Below are 23,189 nucleotides of genomic sequence, written 5' to 3' on the forward strand. Positions count from 1 at the left end.
ATTGGTAAACTCAAATACAGATACAGAACCAGGGCTAGTTGGGGCAGATTTTATAAACAGTGGAAAAAAAAAAAGACGTTGCCATTGAGTCAATTCCAACTTATAGCAACCCTATAGGACAGAGTAGAACTTCCCCACAGGGTTTCCAAGTAGTGGCTGGTGGATTCAAACTGCCAACCTTTTGGTTGATAGCCAAGCTGTTAACCACTGCATCACCACAGTGCCAATAAACAGTGAAGGATTAATAAAAGAAGTACTAACTTGTGCCAGGTGTATGTGTTTCTTTAAAAATTGTCTTAAGCTAGATCATCTTCGTGTAAATAAATTGTTGTTGTCATCAAGTTGGCTCTGACTCAGGGCAACCTTATGTGCATCAGAATGCAATGTTGCCTGGTCCGGAGCCATCTTCATGATCCTTGGTAGGTTTGAGTCCATTGCTGCAGCTACTGTGTCCATTTTTCCTCATTTTCACTGACTTTCTATCAACATGATGTCCTTTTCTAGTGGCTGGTCATTCCTGATGACACGTCCAAAGTAAGCAAGCTAAAGTCTCACCATCTTCAATTCTAAGTAATGTTCTGATCACATTTCTTCTAAGACTGATTTGTTTGTTCTTTTGGCAGTCCATGGTACATTCAACATTCTTTGCCAACACCACAGTTTGAAGACTTGATACATTTGTAAATAAATTTGTATTTTGATATTGAGTGAAATTGTGGGGTACAAATCGAGGTAACCATGCCTCTGAGACCCAACTGCTCAGCTTCCCACTCAAATACGGGGCCAATGCACTTTGTCTGGTGGTGATTCATCTGAGCCACAGGTGTACCCACTCTCTTCATTATCTTCCTCCCTGATTACTTTCTAGAATATGTCTTACTACTTATTATGTCTCCCTGCTCTCCAGTTCCCTCTCCCTGAAGGTTAACTTCTCAAGGGCAGGATTTTGCCTATTGCCTTCAGTGTTATATTCCCAGCACCTGGAACAGTGCCTGGAATGTAGTAGGTATTCAATAACTATTTGTTTGAATGAATGAACTCCAGGCATAGTATATACGATATTAAGAACATTCTTATGTATCTTACCTGTTGCAAATCCAAACACATAAAACAATGACATCATTCAACCTCAAGTTTCCAGTTCTCCATCACTGCTCTACGTCATCCTGGTCTCTACTTCCACCTTGAGTTTACTCATAGCCATTCTTAGACATTCTGTCACTCCAAACTCAGGTCATTTCTTCCTACTACTTCTCCCATGGCCAAAATTCATTTGAATAGCCTGGAATTCCAGTGGCTACGTATATAAATGAAGTTTCCCTGCAATCACAATAGAGAACATCTTCCCACTTCCTGTCCACCATCAATCAATCAAGAAGTATGTACAAAACATCAGTTAAGTGCTCACATTGTGGAAGATGCAGGGATACAGGGAGGAATGGATAACTGTCTTTATCTAGCTCAGAGCAGCGCGAGCAGCAAGGTTTATGTCTACCTGACAAAGTAATGTATGCTGAGCTCATATTCTGCCTGCAAATTATAATTCTAACAGTGATCCTCAGTTCAAGCCTTGAAAAGCTGTTGCTTTGTGATTTTGAAGTCTTTTCTTTCTTTCTCTTGTGTTTCATTTAAAAACTGGATTGCATGATGCTACGTTGCCTATTCATATCATGGTATACAATGACTACTAACTCCAAACACTCATCTTTATTGTGGAAACAGAATAGACCCTAATTTATCCTAACCATACTTCCAGTTGACAAGCCCATAAAGATGCAGAAAAAGACAAAACCTAACACAAGCCATCCAAACAATACCTGAAATACTTGGGGTTTTGTTGTTACTAGTTGCAGTTGAGTCAATTCCAACTCAAGACGACCCCATGTGTTACAGAGTAGAACTGCTCTATAGGGTTTTCTTAGATACAATCTTGATGAAAGAAGATTGCCAGGCCTTTCTTCTGTGGCACATTGGGATGGGTTTGAACCACCAACCTTTAGGCTAACAGTCAAACACAAACCACTTGTGCCACCTAGGGACCTTCAAAATACTACAGTAATGTCCACTACTTGCAATTTTGATGATGTTTAATTGAAAAATACTCCCTAGGGTTTAGGATTCAAAGTCTGCACTAAAAAGCACACTAGGCTGTACCTGTGCTGACCTCTTGGGATCTGTGCCCTAAGCCAGCAAGAGTCATTCCTCTAGCTTTTGTCCCTCCAAACCAAACCAAACCCACTGCTTTTGAGTCGACTCCGACTCATAGCAACTGTATTGGACAGAGTAGAACTGACCCATAGGGTTTCCAAAGCTGTAAATCTTCACAGAAGCAGACTGCCATATCTTTCTCCCACAGAGCAGCTGGTGGATTTGAACTGCCGACCTTTGGTTGGCAATCAAGTGCTTTAACCACTGTGCCACCAGGGATCCTTTTGTTTCTCCAGGTCCTGAAATTACTATGCAGAATCTAAAACACTGGCAAAGAAGATGAGTGTGGATACCTTATAGCCTTGAGTCTAATGACACAGCAAGGAAAGAATAGAGAAATGAAGAGAAAATAAACAGCCTTTGCAGAGGAGAATTATTGTAACATGTATACAGAACAGTGACATGCTCTTACTGACTTGCTGGCAGTCAGAGAACTTGACGATAGTGCAGAGAGTCCAAGTGAGTTCAGTAGGCTTGTACCAGGTAAAGTTTGCTGGATCCTAGAAACTGGAGTCCATTTCAGGTTAATATTTGGGAAAGGATATACTCAAGAACCAACATGGACCGTGAGAGGTGCTAAGGCATTCCAGAAACACTATTTACTGTCAAGCTTGAGTTCTCCTCACTTAACAACTAAGAAGGAGTGTCAAATTTGCCTTAATATAAGCAAAGTACTTATTTCAGAAAAATAAAATTTTAATCATTCACACTATGATAAAAGAGAAGGAAGAAAAAGGCAAGTTGCAGAAAAGCAGAACAAGCTGAAAATGAGCTAACTCAAATTAAAAAAGACTATGAAGGCACCTCAAATATAATCAAGACTTAGAATTTAAAAGGGGGGATTAAGGACAGAACAGATACTGCTGAAAGTAAGATCAGCAACATGGAGGACAAACTTGAGGAGGATTTCAAGAACTGCAATATGGTGCAAACAGTTCATGCGCTCAGCTGCTAACAAAAGGCTGCAAGTTTGAGCCTGCCCAGCCATGCCTCAGAAGAAAGGCCTGGTGATCTACTTCTGAAACATCAGCCATTGAAAACCCTACTGTGACACACACAGGGCCTCAACAGAAACTATTTAGACAGACAGACAGACAGACAGAGAGATAGATAGATATGGGTTTAAAGTAAAAATTACTGACCATGGGTGGCTTCTCTGAGCTCAGTCCACACAAAGCAAACGCCAAGAGATGGGTCACAACTAGAGAGCCCTGGTGGCGCTGTGGTTAAGCACTTGGCTGCTCACTGGCAGGTCAGTGGTTCAAACTCACCAGATGCCCGTTGGGAGAAAGATTTGGTGATCTGCTCCTATAAAGATTACAGCCTTGGAAACCCTATGGGGCAGCTCTACTCCATCCTATAGGGTTGCTATGAGTCGGAATCTTCTCAACAGCAGAAGGTTTTTTAATGAGTGAATCATAACTGATGATCAGATGATACCTCAGCAAGCTAGCCAGTTACAAACAGGCTGTGACGGTTCTTGTCTTAGTTTCCTACCTTAACAAAATACCACTTTTGGTAAAGAACAGAAGTGTATTTTCTCATAGTTCTGAAGGCTGGGAGCCCAAATTCAGAGAGTCACCAAGACCATGCTGTCTCTGTCTGCTCTCGGGGAAGGTCCTTCCTTGTCTCCTCTGGTTTCTGGTAGCCCTGTACGTTCCATGGCTTGTAGAAGCATCTTCAGTGGGGTCTGTCTTCCCCCGTGCGTCTTTGTCGCTATGCCTGATCTCTATTCTTAGAAGACACCTCAAATGGGATCAGGACTAGGACCTAGTGTAGTATAACTTAACAGATCATACCTTCAAAGAAACACCCTATTTCCCCAAACACAATCATGTTATCAGGTACATGGTTAGAACTTCAACATGTCTTGTTGGGGGACAAAATTCAACCATAGCAGTTATTCATCATTTATATCTTTTGAAGAATTACAAATGTTTTAAAGTATTTAATGGCAAATGTGTCAAGATATATATATCTGTCATACTTCATTCCATGAAATAGGAGGAGGAAACACATAAAATCATGTAGATGATGAGAGCATGTGACGGTTGAATCAAATTCTTGTTTTTTTTTTCTTTTTAAATAAAAAAGTTTAAAACATTGAAGAAATATTATAAAAGGGAAATAGACAATGTCCAGATATCCCAGGTAAATGACATCTTACTTATGTATCAAACTTTGTTCCTCTTAACAGAAGATAAACATCATTTTCAAGTGTAAATGTTAAATTTACAAAAAGCGATTAGAAATTAGGACACAAATAAAATATTATATAACTATAAAGAGGCAATATTCTAAAGGGTGCATTATCTGACCAAAAATAATGAGAAAACAAGTTAATAACATTATTAATAACAAGTTAATATCAAACAAGAAAAAGTGAACTCCACAAAACTAAAAATAAAAACTGTAAAACTTTTTAATAAAAAATAATTCAAAATTATAATAAAGGATTATTTATTTGGTAAAAATTAAATAGAGTTTATAAAAAACTTATGGGATATGGCCAATATTTTTCAAAGAAGAAATTAAGCGCCTTCAATTTAAAAGAGAAAGGAAGGAAGTAAAATGAATTAAGCATAAAGTTGAAAATCTCAGGGAAAGTATTTAAAGTACCGTAAAGAAATTAGAATGAAAGTAAATAAAAGCATAACAAAGTTAAGATATAGAAAATATTTAAACTGATAAATATTAGATCTGTCTATAGTTGTTAGTTGTTAATCGCAGTCAAGACCCCAGATGCTACTCACCGAGGTAGGATGTAGAACTTTTTTTTTTTATGAACTATGTTATGCCAGTTGACCTGGATCTCCCCCAAGACCGTGATCCCCAAGACTCAGCCCTGGTAACTCTGTCCCTCATGGTGTTTGGGTGTGTCTAGGAAGCTTCTATGACTTTGCCTTGGTCAAGTTGTGCTGATTTCTCCTATATTGTGTGCTGTCTTTCCCTCCACCAAAGTTAACACTTGTGTACTATCCAGTTAGTTTTTTCCGCTTTCCATCCCTCCCCTCCCCTGTAACCGTCAGAGATCGTTTTTTTCTGTATGTAAACCTTTTCTTGTGCTTTTTTAATAGTGGTCTCATACAATTTGTCCTTTTGTGATTAACTTAGTTCACTCAGCATAATGCCCTCCAGATTCATCCGTGTGAGATGTTTCAGATTCATCATTGCTCATTATCATTGCACAATATCCCATTGTGTGTATGGACCATAGTTTGTTTATTCATTCATCTGTTGATGGGCACTCAGGTGGTTTCCATCTTTTTGCTATTGTGAATAACGCTGCAATGAACATAAGTGTGCACATGTCTACTCATGTGACACTCTTGTTTCTCTAGGATCTATTCCCAGCAGCAGAATTCCTGGATCATATGGTATTTCTATTTCTAGCTTTTTAAGAAGGCATCATATCATTTTCCACAGTGGTTGTACCACTTTACATTCCCACTAGCAGTACGCTAGTGTTCCAATCTCCTGCAACATTTGTTATTTTCTGTTTTTTTCATTAGTGCCAGTAATGTCAGGGTGAGAAAAATCAAAAATTTGAATGCAACATAATCATTCATAAATCAGCAAAGTTATAAAAAGCTACGCTCGGAAAAAGCAATTTTGAAACCAGTTATACCGGTTGACTCTTTTAATCTTTCAAATATTCATAATCTATACTTATCAATTATTCTGAATCTCAGAGTTTAGGAAGTAAATGTCGTATTGAAACCAAACCCTATGTGTTACAGAGTATAGCTGCTTCGTAGGTTTTCTTGGCTGTAGTGTTTATGGAAGCAGATCCACAGGGTTTTCTTCCATGGAGCTTCTGGGTGGGTTTGAACTGCCAACCCTTATGTTAATAGTCAACTCAAACCATTTTCACCACCCAGGGGCTTTTTTGAAACCAAAACCTGATCAATAGCAAAGCAAAGAAAAACAGCGATGGGTCAATCTCACGGATGAATTCCAAGCGAAATGTACTAAGTAAAATTAGAAAAAAATAATATTCATAGTAAGTCATAATCATCCTGGATTTCGGGAAACTTAAGCCCCAGGGCACAAAAGTTCAAGTTTTCTGGAAACTCTGCTAAATAATCAGAAATGCAGTAGACATTTTATATGCAAAAAATTTACATTACGACATTAATTGCAAGAGTGAAAATTTTTCACTAAATGTCCAATGATAGGAAATGATTACAAACTATAGTAAAGCCACATGATAGAAATTATGCAGCTGTTAAAACATTAGGTGTTTGAAGAATTTAATGGCATGATCCTTCACCATATGGTGTTGAACAATGAAAGCTATATACGAATATGTTAGTGTAATATGAGTCTCAAAACATTTTTAAAGTCTATTTTTGTGTAGAAAAATAATCTGCTAGGAAATATGCAAAAACAATAACATTTGTCAGTGTTGTAAAATTCTAATCATTTTTCTTTATACTTCTCTGCATTGTCTACCTTTTCTACACTAAATATGTATCATTTTTATAATCAGAAATATATGTGTTAATAAAGTGCCAAGCAATTTTAGTAACAGGCCTAATTCTCCTAACTCAGGTTACGAGCTGAAGCGACAATGGAGCACTTAGAAAATCCTTCTGAGGACTGGTTGTCTGGGAATAGGAGGATATGATTCCCTCAATAAGTAATCTTTGAAATATTTTCTCTTCACGTACAGTTTCCAGAATGAATTGTCCTACCGAATTTGGAAACAAAGGTTAGAATGCACAATAATAAAAATAGCAGTGAAGTTAATACCTTTTAGGGTATGTACAGCCTTGTGTCCTCTTGGCCCTCTGTACTGTAACCAGAATGGAGCTCCAGAATAAGTCCCATTTCCAGAGAGAACTGCAAGTAAGGCACACACCAAGCCACACTCGCACTCTACATGGCAATTGAGTTATTCAAATATTGTTGGCCTGTTCTATCACTATTTTATAACTCTGGCAGCGAGGTACAGTGAGCTCAAAAATTAAAAACAAAAACACATTCGTATGCAAATTTTGCTTAGAAGAAAATCCAGAGCATATTTCAAGGCATTAAAAGTTCAGGCCTCATTAAGACCATGACCGCACGAAACACTTACTTGGCAATTTAAAGCAAACTTCAAGCCAAATCAAATTGTTGCCTTTAAATGGTAATTATGATCAGGTTGACCATATAATTTATTGCCTAAACCAGGACGCATTTGAGTGTGAAAATGGGTGTCTTTAATAGTGAAGCCACAACAGTAGATGCAAAATCAGAACTGTCTGATCTATGGTATGATGAGATTTCCACCCAACCAAACAGTTGAAATGCTTTCGTTTTCCTCAAATTGATAGGCTTACCACACTACTTAAAATGCCACAGAACCTCTTAGAACCTGATGGAATGATTCTAAAAAAAAAAAAAAAATTTTTTTTTTTTATCATTAGAAAATTTTAATATCATAAGAATTAGAAAGGCCAATGAATGTATCAGAAGAGAATCTCCTGAAACCACACATGTAAGAATATGGATTTGCTACTTAATAAAAGTGATACGATAACTTAATGGGGAAGGGTTTATACATTACGGTGAGCTGGGATTTTAGGAGCTAATAATAATATCCCTCTCTTCTCCACCTGAGTACCAAACCAGGTGAGAAATAGACCCGGGAGACTCAGATGGAGATCAACGTATCAAATTTGAGAATTCATGTTACTGATAAATTTGGTATGTTGATCTGGCTGAAAGCAGAGAATACCAGAAAGATGTTTTCTGTGTTTTATTGACTATGCAAAGGCATTTGACTGTGTGGATCATACCAAATTATGAAATCACCCAGTGGCTTCATGGAAGAAAGGCCTGGCAAACTGCTTCTGTAAATATTGTTGTTGCTGTTGTTGTTGGGTACCTCAAGTCAATTTCTACTCATAGCAATCCAATATAACAGAGTAGAACTGCCCAATAGGGTTTTCTTGGCTGTAATCTTTACAGAAGCAGATTGCTAGGTCTTTCTCCCTCATTACAGCCATTGAAAACCCTATGGAGATTCTGGGAGGTGGAATCAAGATGGCGGAATAGACTGACGCTTCCAAGGAGCCCTCCTTACAACAAAGACCCCAAAAAACAAGTGAAACGAGTATATTTGTGACAAGCTGGGAGCCCTGAGCATCAAAGGCAAGCTCAGACAACGAATTGAGGCGCAGGGGAAGGAAGAGGCCATTCAGAAGCGGAGAGGAGTTACCGACCTGAATCACGGGGAGCCCTCAGGCAGCATTCCTGGAGCGGCGGCGGCAGCGGGCTGGTCCTAGCGTTCCGCCGCAGTTTCCTCAGGGAGAAGCAGCAGCCACACAGCCTACTCACACCTCGGGAACCTGAGCAGAACGGCTCTCTCAGCAAAAGCTAAGGACTTGCGTATATTTTACCACATCTCCCCCCCCAAGCCAGCTTCAGCGGCTGAGTCCCTAGGCCTGAGGTAGACCCCGGTGAGCACCTAGAGCCGTCCTCCCGGCCTTGGGGAAGGACAAAATTTGCAACTGGGGGGGAAAAGATAATTTGCTAGCTTCATTAGCCAGGAGAGCACAGGACAGAAGAGGCTCCTAACCAGGCATAAACCATCTGTGGGCCTTGAGCACCTTTCCCTTCTGCATGGACCCATGTGGGCCTATTTTGGGAGAATAGGCCCTTGTTGGCAAACTCCAAGCATTTCAGCAGTGCCGTGGAGAGGTGGGTGTTTGACGTTTGACATTGCTTTGCCTATTAAACAAGGTCCTCATCTACCCACAACAGGGACCTAAGGACTGGTGGCTCCACTTGGGTTGCCCACCCCCCCGCAACAGGGGTCCAGGGTTCACGGGTACCTCCCAGTCCTTACAACAGAAACTTTGGGTGCCCGTGGTCCCTCTGCAGAGCTCACCCACCAGCACGCTCTAGGGAACAGAGGTGCGTTTTCCTCAGGGACACTTGGGGGTCGGTTCTCAGCCCCCTGCCTTATTCAGAGCGTGACCCCCTGCTGCAATCAGGTATGGGTATATACGCCATTCAACCCTGCCCCTCTAAGACTGTAGGACAGAGCCTGTACCACACACTTGATATCAGCTACCTGGAAACCTGAGCTGAATTCGTACAAGAAAACTCAATGGACTCCTAGACTGATATACCTGACAATAGCTCTAGCCAGCTGGGGACAGGACACCAGAGCTCCAAAGGTGAAAATAATCAAGCTAGCTCACTCAAGCAACCCATAGGAGTATACCAAAACAAAACAAAGCAAGCAGCTATGACACAGTAAGCAAGCATAAACTAATACAATAACTTCTAGATGGCTCGGAGACAACAGTCAATATCAAGTCACATAAAGAAACAGACCATGATCACCTCAACAGGCTCTCAAAACAAAGAATCCAGGGGTCTTCTAGATGAAAGTGCATTCCTGGAATTACCAGATCCAGAATACAAAAGTTTAATATACAGAGCCCTTCAAGACATCAGGAAGGAAATGAGGGAATACGCAGAACAAGCCAAGGAACACACAGATAAAGCAACTGAAGAAATTAAAAAGATTATTCAGGAACATAATGAAAAGTTTAATAAGCTGGAAAAATCCATAGACAGCAATCAGAAATTCTGAAGATTAACAATAAAATTACAGAATTAGATAACTCAATAGAAAGTCAGAGGAGCAGAATTGAGCAAGTAGAAGCTAGAATTTCTGAACTCGAAAATAAATCACTTGGCACTAATACATTTGAAGAAAAATCAGATAAAAGAATTTTAAAAAATGAAGAACCCTTAAGAATCATGTGGGACTCTATCAAGAGAAAGAACCTACGAGTGATTGGAGTACCAGAACAGGGAGGGATAACAGAAAATACAGAGAAAATTGTTGAGGATTTGTTGGCAGAAAACTTCCCTGATATTGTGAAAGATGAGAAGATATCTATCCAAGATGCTCATCGAACTCCACATAAGGTAGATCTTAAAAGAAAGTCCCCAAGACATATTATAGTCAAGCTTGCGAAAACCAAAGATAAAGAGACAATTATAAGAGCAGCGAGGGATAAAAGAAAAGTCACCCACAAGGGGAAGCCAATAAGAATAAGTTCAGACTACTCGGCAGAAACCATGCAGGCAAGAAGGCAATGGGAAGACATATTTAAAAAACTGAAGGAAAAAAATTCCTGCCAAGAATCATATATCCATCAAAACTGTCTCTTAAATATGAAGGTGAAATTAAGACATTTCCAGATAAACACAAGTCGAGGGAATTCGTAAAAACCAAACCAAAACTACAAGAAATACTAAAGGGAGTTCTTTGGTTAGAAAATCAATAATATCAGGTATCGACCCAAGACTAGAACACTGCGCAGAACAACCAGAAGTCAACCCAGACAGGGAAATCCAAAAAAAAAAAACAAAGCAAGATTAAAAAAAAAAAAAAAAAGCCCAACACAGGGTAATGGCGATGTTATTATATAAAAGAAGACAACGTTAAAATAATAAAGAGGGACTAAGAAATGTAATCATACACCTCCCATCTGGAGAGGAAGATACAGCAATACAAAGAAATAAAAGTTAGTTATAAATTTAGAAAAATAGGGGTAAATAATAAGGTAACCGTAAAGGAGACAAACTATCCTACTCATCAAAATAAAATACAAGGGAAAAATACAGACTCAGCAGAAACAAAATCAACAACAAATATGAGGAAAGGACAATATACAAAGAAATTCTACTCAGCACATTAAATCAAGTGGGAAAAAAGCTGTCAACACACAAAAAAAAGACAGGAAAATGATAGCACTAAATTCACACCTATCCATAATCACCCTGAATGTAAATGGACTAAATGCACCAATAAACAGACAGAGAGTGGCAGAATGGATTAAAAAAACATGATCCATCTATATGCTGTCTAAAAGAGACACACCTTAGACTTAGAGACACAAACAAACTAAAACTCAAAGGATGGAAAAAATATATATATCAAGCAAACAACAATCAAAAAAGAGCAAGAGTAGCAATATTAATTTCTGACAAAATAGACTTTAAAGTTAAATCCATTAGAAAGGATAAGGAAGGACACTATATAATGATTAAAGGGACAATACACCAAAAGATATAACCATATTAAATATTTAGGCACCCAATGACAGGGCTGCAAGATACATAAAACAAACTCTATCAGCATTGAAAAGTGAGATAGACAGCTCCACAGTAATAGTAGGAGACTTCAGCACACCACTTTCGGTGAACGACAGGACATCCACAAAGAAGCTCAATAAAGACACGGAAGATCTAAATGCCACAATCAAACAACTTGACCTTGTAGACATAAACAGAACACTCCACCCAATAGCAACCAAGTATACTTTCTTTTCTAGTGCACATGGAACATTCTCTACAATAGACCACATATTAGGTCATAAAGCAAGCCTTACCAGAATCCAAAACACTGAAATATTACAAAGCATCTTCTCTGACCATAAGGCCATAAAAGTGGAAATCAATAACAGGAAAAGCAGGGAAAAGAAATCAAACACTTGGAAACTGAACAATACCCTGCTCAAAAAAGACTGGATTATAGAAGACATTAAGGATGGAATAAAGAAATTCATAGAATCCAATGAGAATGAAAACACTTCCTATCAGAACCTTTGGGACACAGCAAAAGTGGTGCTCAGAGGCCAATTTATATCAATAAATGCACACATCCAAAAAGAAAAAAGGGCCAAAATCAAAGAACTATCCCTATCACTTGAACAAATAGAAAGAGAGCAATAAAAGAAACCCACAGGCACTGGAAGAAAAAAAAATAATAAAAATTAGAGCTGAACTAAATGAAATAGAAAAACCATTGAAAGAATTAACAAGACCAAAAGTTGGTTTTTTGAAAAACTCAACAAAATATATAAACTGTTGGCCAAACTGACAAAAGAAAAACAGGAGAGGAAGCAAATAACCCAAATAAGAAATGAGATGGGTGATATTACAACAGACCCAACTGAAATTAAAAGAATCATATCAGATTACTATGAAAAACTACTCTCAAGCAAATTTGAAAACCTAGAAGAAATGGATGAATTCCTAGAAACACACTACCTACCTAAACTAACACTAACAGAGGTAGAACAACTAAATAGACCCATAACAAAAGAAGAGATTGAAAAGGTAATCAAAAAACTCCCCCCAAAAATGCCCTGGTCTGGACTGCTTCACTGCAGAGTTCTACCAAACTTTCATACAAGGGTTAACACCACTACTACTAAAGGTATTTCAGAGCATAGAAAAGGATGGAATACTACCAAACTCATTCTATGAAGCCACCATATCCCTGATACCAAAACCAGGTAAAGACACCACAGGAAAAGAAAATTATAGACCTATATCCCTCATGAATGTAGATGCAAAAATCCTCAACAAAATTCTAGCCAACAGAATTTAACAACATATCAAAAAAATAATTCACCATGGCCAAGTGGGATTCATACCAGCTATGCAGGGATGGTTCAACATTAGAAAAACAATTAATGTAATCCACTGCATAAATAAAACAAAAGACAAGAATCACATGATTTTATCAATTAATGCAGAAAAGGCATTTGACGAAGTTCAACACTCATTTATGATAAAAACTCTCAGCAAAATAGGAATAGAAGGAAAATTTCTCAACGTAATAAAGGGCATTTATACAAAGCCAACAGCCAACATCACCCTAAATGGAGAGAGCCTGAAAACATTCCCACTGAGATTGGGGGCCAGACAAGGATATCCTTTACCACCACTCTTATTCAACATTGTGCTGGAAGTCCTAGCCAGAACAATTAGGCTAGATAAAGAAATAAAGGGCATCCAGATTGGCAAGGAAGAAGTCAAAGTATCTCTATTTGCAGATGACATGATCTTATACGCAGAAAACCCTAAGGAATCCTCCAGAAAACTACTGAAGCTAATAGAAGAGTTCAGCAGAGTATCAGGATACAAGATAAACACACAAAAATCAGTCGGATTCCTCTAGGCCAGTAAAAAGAACATCGAAGAGGAAATCACCAAATCAATGCCATTTACAGTAGCCCCCAACAAGATAAAATACTTAGGAATAAATCTTACCAGAGATGTAAAAGACTTATGCAAAGAAAACTACAGTACACTTCTGCAAGAAACCCAGAGACTTATATAAGTGGAAGAGCATACCTTGCTCGTGGGTAGGAAGACTTAACATTATAAAAATGTCTATTCTACCAAAAGGGATCTATACATTTAATGCAATTCCGATCCAAATCCCAGGGACATTCTTTAATGAGATGAAGAAACAAATCACCAATTTCATATGGAAGGGAAAGAGGCCCCGGATAAATAAGGCATTACTGAAAAAGAAGAACAAAGTGGGAGGCCTTACTTTACCTGATTTTAGAACCTATTATACCACCACAGTAGTCAAAACAGCCTGGTACTGCTACAACAACAGATACATGGACCAATGGAACAGAATTGAGAATCCAGACAGAAATCCATCCACATATGAGCACTTGATATTTGACAAAGGCCCCAAAACAGTTAAATGGGGGAAAAGACAGTCTTTTTAACAAATGGTGCTGGCATAACTGGATATCCATCTGCAAAAAAATGAAACAAGACCCATACCTCACTCCATGCACAAAAACTAACTCAAAATGGATCAAAGACCTAAATATAAAATCTAAAATGATAAAGATCATGGAAGAAAAAATAGGGACAACGCTAGCAGCCCTAATACATGGCATAAACAGTATACAAAACATTATAAAGAACGTAGAAGAAAAACTAGATAACTGGGTAAAAAACTGGGAGCTCCTAAAAATCAAACACCTATGCTCATCCAAAGACTTCACCAAAAGAGTAAAAAGACTACCTACAGACTGGGAAGAAGTTTTTAGCTATCACATTTCTGATCAGCGCCTGATCTCTAAAATCTACATGATACTGCAAAAACTCAACTGCAAAAAGACAAATAACCCAATTAAAAAATGGGCAAAAGATATGAATAGACACTTCACTAAAGAAGACATTGAGGTAGCTACCAGATATATGAGGAAATGTTCATGATCATTAGCCATTAGAGAAATGCAGATCAAAACTACAATGAAATTTCACCTCACTCCAACAAGGCTGGCATTGATCCAAAAAACACAAAATAATAAATGTTGGAGAGGCTGTGGAGAGATTGGAACACTTCTACACTGCTGGTGGGAATGTCAAATGATACAACCACTTTGGAAATCGATTTGGTGCTTTCTTAAAAAGTTAGAAATAGAACTACCATACCATCCAGCAATCCCACTCCGTGGAATATATCCTAAAGAAATAAGAGCCTTTACATGAACAAATATATGCACACCCATGTTTATTGCAGCACTGTTTACAATAGCAAAAAGCTGGACACAACCAAGGTGCCCATCAACGGATGAATGGATAAATAAATTGTGGTATATTCTTACAATGGAATACTATGCATCGATAAAGAACGGTGAGAAATCTGTGAAAAATTTTATAACATGGAGGAACCTGGAAGGCATTACGCTGAGCGAAATTAGTCAGTTGCAAAAGGACAAATATTGTATAAGACCACTATTATAAGAACTTGAAAAATAGTTTAAACTGAGAAGAAAACATTCTTTCGTGGTTACGAGAGGGGGGCGGGAGGGAGGGTGGAAGAGGGGCATTCACTAACTAGATAGCAGAAAAGAAAACTACTTTAGGTGAAGGGAAAGACAGCACACAATACAGGGGAGGTCAGCACAATTGGACTAAATCAAAAGGAAAGAAGGTTCCTAAATAAACTGAGTGCTTCGAAGGCCAGTATAGCAGGGGCAGGGGTCTGGGGACCATGATTTCAGGAGACATCTAAGTCGATTGGCATAATAAAACCTATTAACAAAACATTCTGCATCCCACTTTGATGAGTGGTGTCTGGGGTCTTAAACGCTAGCAAGCAGCCATCTAAGATGCATCAATTGCTCTCAGCCCACATGGATCAAAAGAGAATGAACAACACCAAAGACACAAGGTGATTACAAGCCCAAGAGACAGAAAGGGCCACATGAACCAGAGACTACATCAGCCTGAGACCAGAAGAACTAGATGGTGCCCAACTAAAACCAATGACTGCCCTGACAGAGAACACAACAGAGAACCCCCGAGGGAGCAGGAGAGTAGTGGGATGCAGACCCCAAATTCTCATGAGACCAGACTTAACGGTCTGACTGAGACTAGAAGGACCCCAGTGGTCACGGCCCCCAGACCTTCTATTGGCCCAGGACAGGAACCATTCCCGAAGCCAACTCTTCAGACAGGGATTGGACTGGACAATGGGTTGGAGAGGGATGCTGGTGAGGAGTGAGCTTCTTGGATCAGGTGGGCACTTGAGACTATGTTGGCATCTCCTGCCTGGAGGGGAGATGAGAGTGTGGAGGGGGTTAGAAACTGGCAAAAAGAACATGAAAAGAGAGAGTGGAGGGAGAGAGCGGGCTGTCCCACTAGGTGGAGAGTAATTGGGAGTGTGTAGCAAGGTGTATATGGGTTTTTGTGTGAAAGACTGACTTGATTTGTAAACTTTCACTTAAAGCACAATAAAAATTATTTAAAAAAAAAGAAAAGAAAACCCTATGGAGACGTTCTACTCTCTAACACATAGGTAGCCATGAGTTGAGGCTGCTCCATGGCAGCCACTGAGAATGTGGCTTTGATGTGGTCTCAATGAGCTTTCCAAAAATTCATCCAAGAATTCAGCTTCCTCTCCCTGTCACAGACCTGGAAAGCTGCCAGGCACCCGTCAGGACCATGTCCTTTGTGACACTGGCTGATAGCAGGCCAGAAGGCAGCTATGCCACAAGGCAGGCCCCCAGGAGGGTGAGCAAGAGCCTGAGCAGCAAGCTCAGCTCCTCCGCCACTCACCTGTTAGACAGATCTCTCCTGTTACATACAACTGGCCCCAGAGGATGAGTGTGGAGGCTGAGGGGTAGGAGCATTGCTCCAAAGTAAATCCCAGGTGAAGGGAGTAAAGAGGTTTCCATCTGATATGTAGCTGGTTGTTGCTGTTTATTAGTTGCTTTTGAGTCGATTCCACTCATGGCGACATCATGTGTGCAGAGTAGTGGTTTTCTGGATTAAAGTTGTAGGTTTCAAACAGTGCCCTGTCAAGCCCTGTTTATCCACATCACTGCCTTGAGGCCACTGCAAGGGTAAAGACAGGGTCCTGCTGACAGCCCAAGCTTTGTATCCTGCTTAATTGTGAATAGTTATGCTTGGATCTGCTCTATATTCAGCCTTCCAGAAAAGATTTTGCTTCAAGAGGGGGCTCCCCACCTAAAAAGAGTGTGAAAAAACACTGGACTAAATAATTATATAAAAATAATTTGTTAATGTTGTTGTTAGGTGCCATCGAGTCAGCTCTAAGTAATGGTGACCTTATGTACAATAAAACAAAACGTGGCCAGGTTCTGTGCCATCTCCACAACTATGGCTATGTTTAAGCCCATTAGTGCAGCCACTGTGTCAATCCATCTCATTGACCCTCTGCTTTACTGGGTATGATATCCTTCTCCAGGGACTGGTTTCTTCTAATGATGTGTCCAAAGTAAGCGAGACAAAGTCTTGTGATCTTCCCTGCTAAGGAGCATTCTGACTGTACTTCCTCCAAGACTGATATAAAAACAACAAAACCATAAATTAAAAAAAAAAACAAAAAACTGTATATGGACATTTCCCATCTCCAAATACAGGGAAGACTTAGCATAAAAGCTATTGAAATTTGAAAGACTGTATAGAAGGTAGATAAATAGATAGAAGGATGAATGGGTGGATAGGTGGATGGGTGGGTGGGTAGATGGATGCACAGATAGATCCAGAAATTCAGAGACTTGTTTAGGTAAAAATCAAAACTGTTGTACCTCCCAAAACATCACGAACAAAATGAAGCCAAAAGCCAAACAACAAAAACATTTGAAATAAGGAATATTTCAAATGAAAAGTTGATTTCCTTAATATATAAAGAAATATATATTTTGGCTCTTATGGACTTGCTCTGATTTTCTTCAGTTTCAGCTTGAACTTGCGCATAAGCAATTGATGGTCTGTTCCACAGTCGGCCCCTGGCCTTGTTCTGACTGATGATATTGAACTTTTCCATCATTTCTTTCCACAGATGTAGTCAATTTGATTTCTGTGTGTTCCATCTGGTGAGGTCCACGTGTCTAGTCTCCGTTTATGTTGGTGAAAGAAGGTTTTTGCAATGAAGAAGTCGTTGGTCTTGCAAAATTATATCTTTCGATCTCCAGCATTGTTTCCATCACCAAGGCCATATTTTCCAACTACTGATCCTTCTTCGTTTCCAACTTTCACATTCCAATCGCCACTAATTATCAATGCATCTTGATCGCATGTTTGATCAATTTCAGACTGCAGCAGCTGATAAAAATCTTCTATTTCTTCATCTTTGGCCCTAGTGGTTGGTACGTAAATTTGAATAATAGTTGTATTAACTGGTCTTCCTTGTAGGCGTATGGATATTATCCTAACACTGACAGCGTTGTACTTCAGGATAGATCTTGAAATGTTCTTTTTGATGATGAATGCAACACCATTCCTCTTCAAGTCATCATTCCCAGCATAGTAGACTATATGATTGTCTGATTCAAAATGGCCAATACCAGTCCATTTCAGCTCAATAATGCCTAGGATATCGATGTTTATGCATTCCATTTCATTTTTGACGATTTCCAATTTTCCTAGATTCATACTTTGTACATTTCAGGTTCCGATTATTAATGGATGTTTGCAGCTATTTCTTCTCATTTTGAGTCACACCACATCAGCAAATGAAAGTCCTGGAAGCTTTACTCTATCCACGTCATTAAGGTCGACTCTACTTTGAGAAGGCAGCTCTTCCCCAGTCATCTTTTGAGTGTCTTCCAACCTGGGGGGCTCATCTTCCAGCACTGTATCAGACAATGTTCCACTGCTATTCATATGGTTTTCACTGGCTAATGCTTTTCAGAAGTAGACTGCTGGGTCCTTCTTCCTAGTCTGTCTTAGTCTGGAAGCTCAGCTGAAACCTATCCTCCATGGGTGACCCTGATGGTATCTGAATACCAATGGCACAGCTTCCAGCATCACAGCAACACACAAGCCCCCACGGCATGACAAACTGACAGACAGTAGTGACCGAAGACCAGACGAGTTGTGGAATGACATCAAGGACATCATCCATGAAGAAAGCAAGAGGTCACTGAAAAGGCAGGAAAGAAAGAAAAGACCAAGGTAGATGTCAGAGGAGACTCTGAAACTTGCTCTTGAGCATCGAGCAGCTAAAGCAAAAGGAAGAGTTGATGAAGTAAAAGAACTGAAGATTTCAAAGGGCCTCTTGAGAAGACAAAATAAAGTATTATAATGACATGTGCAAAGAGCTGGGGATGGAAAACCAAAAGGGAAGAACATGCTTGGCGTTTCTCAAACTGAAAGAACTGAAGAAAAAATTCAAGCCTCGAGTTGCAATAGTGAAGGATTCCATGCGGAAAATATTAAATGATGCAGGAAGCATCAAAAGAAGATGGAAGGAATACACAGAGTCATTATACCAAAAAGAATTAGTCGATATTCAACCATTTCAAGAGGTGGCATATGATCAGGAACCAATGGTACTGAAGGAAGAAGTCCAAGCTGCTCTGAAGGCATTGGTGAAAAACAAGCCTCCAGAAATTGATGGAATATCAATTGAGATGTTTCAACAAACAGATGCAGCACTGGAGGTGCTCACTCGTCTATGCCAAGAAATATGGAAGACAGCTTCCTGGCCAACTGACTGGAAGAGATCCATATTTATGCCTATTCCCAAGAAAGGTGATCCAACCAAATGTGGAAATTATAGAACAATATCATTAATATCACACGCAAGCAAAATTCTGCTGAAGATCATTCAAAAACGGCTACAGCAGTGTATCAACAGGCAACTGTCAGAAATTCAGGCTGGTTTCAGAAGAGGACGTGGAACCAGGGATGTCATTGCTGATGTCAGATGGATCCTGGCTGAAAGCAGAGAATACCAGAAGGGTGTTTACCTGTGTTTTATTGATTATGCAAAGGCATTTCACTGTGTGGATCATAACAAACTATGGATAACATTGCAAAGAATAGGAATTCCAGAACACTTAATTGTGCTCACGAGGAACCTTTACATAGATCTAGAGGCAGTTGTTTGGACAGAACAAGGGGATACTGATTGGTTTAAAGTCAGGAAAGATGTGCGGCAGGGTTGTATTCTTTCACTATACCTATTTAGTCTGTATGATGAACAAATAATACGAGAAGCTAGACTATATGAAGAAGAACGGAGCATCAGGATTAGAGGAAGACTGATTAACAACCTGCATTATGCAGATGACTTGTGAAAGTGAAGAGGACTTGAAGCACTTACTAATGAACATCAAAGACCACAGCCTTCAGTATGGATTACACCTCAACATAAAGAAAACAAAAATCCTCACAGCTGGACCAATTAGCAACATCATGCTAAACGGAGAAAAGATTGAAGTTGTCAAGGATTGCATTTTACTTGGATCCACAATCAACACCCATGGAAGCAGCAGTCAAGAAATCAAAAGATGCGTTGCATTGGGCAAATCTTCTGCAAAGGACCTCTTCAAAGTGTTGAAGAGCAAAGATGTCACCCTGAAGACTAAGGTGAGCCTGACCCAAGCCATGGTATTTTCAATTGCATCATATGCATGTGAAAGCTGGACAATGAATAAGGAAGACCAAAGAAGAGTTGACGCCTTTGAATTGTGGTGTTGGTGAAGAATATTGAATATACCATAGACTGCCAAAAGAACGAACAAATCTGTCTTAGAGGAAGTACAACCAGAATGCTCCTTAGAAGCAAGGACGGCGAGACTGCATCTTACATACTTTGGACATGTTGTCAGGAGGGATCAGTCTCTGGAGAACATCATGCTTGGCAGAGTACAGGGTCAACGGAAAAGAGTAAGACCCTCAATGAGGTGGATTGACACAGTGGCTGCAACGATGGGCTCAAGCATAACAACAATTGTGAGGATGGCGCACGACCGGGCAGTGCTTCGTTCTGTTGTGCATAGGGTCACTACGAGTTGAAACCGACTCGACGGCACCTAACAACAACAACAACAACATAAAGAAATATTACAAATCAATAAGAAAGATAAAATCCTCAATAGGAAAAAAATGGTCAAAGGGCATCACAGGAAAACAGGCTTTCCAGGGTACTGGAAAGGTAGAGGGAGAGGCATTATCCAGGAACACCTGGGCAATGACCCTGCTTTCCCACCCCACCCCACCCCACCCCACCCCTAGATAAGGATTTGGGCTCCAATATAAAATATTGCTGTCCAGAGAGGGTCCCTAGCAGCAATATGCCCCTTAGAGAACAAGCACCAAGGGAAACAATGCAAAGATATACTGAGTGAGCCTCTTCACCCTGCCGCCGCTGAGATGATGGTAAACTCTAAATTCTTAGTCCAAGAAATCAAGAGACCAGCCCAAGAGTAAGGGTGTGTTGTGGTCCCTTCGCACTGTCCTGCAAACCAGTAGATGTGAGTAGACAATTCACAAGGGCACTGGGTCAAATAAGCACATGGAGTATATGTGGCCTCACTAGTAATCAAAGAAATACACATCTTAAAAACAAGATGCAATTCTCACGTATAAAATTAACAGAGACTAAAAGGCAATACCAAATCTGAAAGAGGATACAATGAACTTGAGCCTCTGAGGGAGGCGGTGGAAACATTGGAAGGAAGGGCTCAGATATATAAACTTCCTGCAGGACAATTCAGGAATAATTACCAAAAACCTTCATTCATAATTCGACAAATATTTATTGACTATCTACTATGCACTAGGTACTGTTCCAGGGGTCCCTGAGTGGTACAAATGGTTAATGCACTCAGTTGCTAACTGAAAGGTTGGACATTCGAGTCCATCCAGAGGTACCTGGGAAGAAATGCTGAGCAATCTGCTTCCAAAACATCGACCATTGAAAACCCTGTGGGGCACAGTTCTACTCTGGCACAGATGATGGGATCGCATGAGTTGAAGTCAACTTGGCAGCAATTGGTTTTCAGGCACCATTCTAAGACTTCTAATTTAGTCATTTCACTTATGAGCATATATCCAAAGAAAATTAGTAGTAAGCAGACAAATATTTATCTCCAGGGAATCCATTGTGGTATAAAAACAGCCTAAATGGCTAATGATAAGGGAATAATTAAATAATTTATGCTATGTCTGTAAGACCATATGGAATGATAAAAGAAAATTTGAAGACTAAGGTCTAGGAAAACTCTGCTAGTATAATTTTACAAAAAAAAAAAAAAAGGTATAATAAAATCTGCATGTTAGTATTATCCCGATTTTTTTATATATTTGTATATTCAGACAACATATATTTACTTAGTATCAAAGGTGTGCTAGTGCTTATATAGAGGGAATCTGAAAAACATCTGCAAGTAAGTATAATCTAGTTGTAGTAGTGTCAGATCTCGTCTAGATTCCTTAGGGATAAGAACCAGGATCAGCATAAAGCTGATTCCTACGAGGTGGAGGTCAGACATACCTCCACCTTCCAACTTCACCATTTCTAACACAAGCCATCCCCTCCTACAGCACTCTCTACTTCTCTGCTGGGTTCAATAATCCGTTGCAATGCCACGTGGAACTCACAGACCATACTTACAGTTAAGTGGTTTATTAAAGAAGTTACAGGGTACAACTCAGGATCAGGATCAGGAAGCACACAGGCAAAGTCCGGAAGGCTCCTGCGAAGTGGAGAGCGTATCCTGCCCTGGGGGAAGCAGTGGGAATATTGGAGGGAGGGACACAGATATATAACCTTCCTGCAGGACAAATCAGAAATAAGTACCAAAAATATCCTTCAGTTCAAGACAGCTCTCTCAGCTCCCCTCAGTCGTGCAAGCCAGCAGACCCTTCTCTCTGCCATGCACGCTCCCTCTCAGCTGTGCAGCCCTTCTCTCAACGCCTTAGGACAGGTCTTCTCTTGGCTGTGCACACCCACTCTTAGCCATGCAGGCCTCTCAGCCATGCAGACCTCTCTGCCTTTGGCCTCTCTGCTATCAGCCTCTCCAGTACTAACTGGCCCAGCTCATAGCCAGTGTGGTAGCTTTGTTCAGCTCTCTTAGCTGCATTCGAAGCAGCAGGTTTCTGCTGTCACCACCAACTCTATCACAAGGCCCCTTCCAGGCTCCATGCCCCTTCAGTGTTACAGCCCTTGACCTGTGTTACAGCCCTTTCGGAGGTCCCTCTCCCCTTCTCTCTCTGCTTTTCTCTTCTGGCCTCTCTCGCCTTTTGAAACTTCTGTGGTGCTGGCTGCTTATATAAGTAAACTCCTTGTCAATTTCAAAGCATGACCTGCCCAGCAGGGCCATGAACTGACCAATCGCCTCTGTGGACCAGTCACTTCATTTGCATAGTCTATAGTCACTTCATTTCATAGTAGGTTGACTAATCCCTGTGAGGTGCATACCAATCACAGGGCAGGCTGCAGCCCAGGACCAGACAAAAAATATCAAACCATGGAGTTGTTTACAGCTTACCCAGGATATGTCAGTCAACCTGGATGAAAGTAACAAAGCCTTTAGGGTAAAAAACTAGGGCAAAGGAAACTCCTCAGGAGTCAGGGGAAAAAAATCCCCCAAGCTCTTTTTCCAAAGAACCAAGGCAAAAGGCCACATAAAGGAATTCATTTCACCACAGTAAGATTAAAGGTCAGCTACATCTTTTTCTATTATTTTTCTCCATTTTGTCAAGAAGAGGCCAGCATGGAGTTGAGATCTTTGTGCTTTTGTTATGAATAAAAACTTGTCCTAAAATATCAGTTACCTCAAGGGAAGAGAAGGAGTCAAGGGAGGAAATATAATTTCAGTTTCAAGTAGTTTCTGTTTAACAAGGGGAAGAAATCTGAATTTGAATCCACCTTTGAATTCAAATCC

Source organism: Elephas maximus, chromosome 8 (genome assembly GCF_024166365.1).
Source record: "Elephas maximus indicus isolate mEleMax1 chromosome 8, mEleMax1 primary haplotype, whole genome shotgun sequence".
NCBI classification, from domain to species: domain Eukaryota; kingdom Metazoa; phylum Chordata; class Mammalia; order Proboscidea; family Elephantidae; genus Elephas; species Elephas maximus.